Source organism: Lycium ferocissimum, chromosome 2 (genome assembly GCF_029784015.1).
Source record: "Lycium ferocissimum isolate CSIRO_LF1 chromosome 2, AGI_CSIRO_Lferr_CH_V1, whole genome shotgun sequence".
In the NCBI taxonomy this organism is placed as follows: Eukaryota; Viridiplantae; Streptophyta; class Magnoliopsida; order Solanales; family Solanaceae; genus Lycium; species Lycium ferocissimum.
This window is the reverse complement of record NC_081343.1, coordinates 55423135-55426480: the sequence shown is the minus strand read 5'-3', so window position 1 is coordinate 55426480 and position 3346 is coordinate 55423135.

The window sequence follows — 3346 nt, the reverse complement described above, 5'->3', positions numbered from 1 at the left end:
GGATTCTGTAACTACGAACGATCGTAACTTTCGTAGACGAGCTCGGATCGTTTTGAAACGTTCGTAGGAGATTCTATAATGAACAATATCCCCAACTTTTATAGATGGTCTCGGATTGGTTTGATACTTGTCCGTGGGCCCCGAGACTTTCCTTTGTGTAGTGCTAACGACTCTTGAAAGGATTTAGCATGACTATCGTCTTAACATTCGAGTATCGATTACTTACTTCTCTGTCGAGTCTGTAATGACGATTATGTCCCTGATTTCCATAAACTATTTCATGTGGTCGATACGTATCTATGATTCCTAAAGCCCCATTTGATGGGTTCCCGAGCGACATTCGGAGGAAACTTGATTTAACTATTGTCTTGGTTTTTAAATGATGGTTCGTTTTGATTATTTTATTGAGTCTTTGAAAATGTTTTAAACTGCATATAGTTGCTCACGACTCGGTTCGTGCATATGGTTATTACATCTTTCGCTGAGTCCCGGGCCGGTTATGTTATCGTGCGCACTATGTTATATTCCGGTGTTATGCTGTGTTACGGTTCACCGAGTCCCTCGCTAGAGGGCCGGGTACCATATATTTGGTGTTATGCTGTGTTATGGCGTTATGATGTGTTATGGAGATCTGTCGGGTTACGGAGATATGAAATCTTCTGGTGTTATGCTGTGTTATGGCGCCAACGACGGGAGGGCGACCATATTCCTGAGCCCCCATGCATGATTTATGTTTTTAATGAGTAAGCATTTTGATATTCTGGATATTGCATTTACTTTCTGTACCTCGTGTTCTGATTATGATCCTATTTACTGCTTTTCATGCTTTGCATACTCAGTACATATTCCGTACTGACCCCCTTTCTTCGGGGGCTGCGTTTCATGCCGCGCAGGTACAGATACTTGTATGGGTGATCCACCAGCTTAGGATTCCTGTTCAGCTGTCTTGGAGCGCTCCCTTGTTCCGGAGCCTATACTTTGGTCCAGATTCTATTATTGTACATATGTATATGTTTATTCAGGGGTACGGCGGGGCCCTGTCCCGTCATATGATTCTGTTATGATTCTTAGAGGTCTGTAGACATATGTGTGGGTTATGGGTACGCACTGTTCGGTTGTATCTGCGTGATTTATGATTTGGACGTCCCCCTATACTATGATAGCCTTATCGGCTTATGTGTGATATTATGTGTGATATATTTGTGACAGCTTTGGGGCGACGTTTTACTTTTCTGTTTGTATAAGATCTGGTCATGCTAGCTATCGTCTGACATCTGACCTTTGTATATGTGTAAGCTGTTTGTACGTTGATTATGGTTAATGGGTGTGTGCGGGTACCCAGCTCGGGCACTCGTCACGGCCTACGAGGTTGGGTCCTGATAGAAGTGGTATCAGAGCGGTTCGTCCTCGGATTGTCTACAGACCGTGTCCGGTAGAGTCTTGTTTATGGTGTGAAGCCGGCCACACTCATAAACAGGAGGCTGCGGGGCATTTAGGAATCAGTGACCCTTTTTCTGTCTTAGATCGTGCGATAGAGCCAAGTCATAGGAAATGGGATTCCTCGTACTAACTTTTGATTTCAGCAGAAGGACGACATCGACAGAAGAAAGTGATTGACGATCTTGGAAGTTACAAAGCACGCAGGTAAGCTAAGGTACAAAAGGTATATGTCGAATAAGGTGTTGAAGTACGAGCGAAATGTAAAAGTTGAAAACCGAAAGGGAAAGTAAACAGGAAAGTGTAACAGGTGCAGTTCGAGTTAGACATACGAGGTAAGTCTACCATTTTCATGCTGTTGTCGATATTGGGAGCCCTATGTGGCTGTGATATGATATGATATGATATGTATATATATACGTGTTGGCCCTGTGAGGCACTGTTGGTATTTCCTGCGTGCAGGTTTTGAGATAGTAAGAAATACAGAGGAAACTCTGCCGAAATTTTTCAGGAAATAAAAAGAGAATGAGATATGGGTTTGTGATATGCCTTGAAAGGTCGTGTTAATAGTAAGGATAGAATATGACTAAGTTGCAAGTACGGCCGACCTTGAAAAATAAGTTAACTGCTGAATTGATGGTAAGAGTAATTAGGAGGTCGATATCAATATGGTAAAAAGAATTTGGAAAGGGTTTGTGATATTAGGAGATGATTTAGAAGAGACGGCAAACCTTGATAGAGTGTTATGTTAAGGTACCAACTGAATTGATAAGCAGGGATAAAGTATGACGAGTTTATAGTTAGAAGAAATAATAGTACGAGTGAGCCAAGAGTACAGAGGGGAAAAAAAAGAATTGTGACGGGTACGAATGTATGGATAGGACAGCTTGTGAAATATTAAGAATAAAACCGACCAGAAGGGGTGAAGGGCTAAGGAGTGTTACACTATAAGGTTGATTACGAACAGGATATTATGTGAATATAATAAGGATTGTTATGAAATTGAGCAAGGTCTAGTGAGGAAGCGACTACAAGATATGATGTGATTAAAGTATAAGGTGAGCTATTGAAAAAAAAAAAAGGGGGGGGGGGGGGGGGGGGGGGGGGGATTTATAAAGTCCTTTTATAGGGAAAGTTCGGAATAGAGATTACGGGATAACGGGAACGGTAGCGAGCACAAAAAAAGGGGGAGAAGGGGTTAATTGGAAGAAAGAGATGAAAAGAAAAGCGGGCGAGATAACAGTGCAGAAATAGATGATAATACGTGTAGTCGAGAACACGGGTAATATTAGTGACTGAACTGTGAAAGACCAAACTATAGAAAGATGAGCAACGAGGTAGAGTGAGTGCTAGGAAATGACTCGGTACGATGAGAACAAATAGGGATGAACGAGAATATGAATTGAAAATGAGAAAGGATTATGTAGAAGTAGTATTTTTCGAAAGATATAAGGGAATATTATAAAATTTCTCGTGCGCGAGAAAGAAGGATGGACATAAAGGGGTGTTTGCGGAGAAATATGGTAAGGGGATACTAAGGGAAGCACCTAAGATAAACGTAATTGAATGAGTACGAATATGGAACGAAAAGGGAATACATAGTTGTGAATTCAAGAGTGTAATACGACGACACGGTGATAAGACAAGACCATTATAGGAGACCAACCTAGTATGTTTTTGAGTAAGTTAGAAGCCTGTGTTGGTTACACAGTAAGGGTAAAAAAAAAAAGGCATAAAGCATAAAGGGGTGCTGCGTGCACACGATTCCACCTCGAAAATAACGAAATCTTTAAGCGACAAAGACGGTAGGCTTAAGAGAAACGGGCAAGAGATGGTGCGGTATAAGTTCATCAAAAGAAACAGATGATATAGGTTGAGATAAAGATACTACTCCAAGAGAACTTTGGAC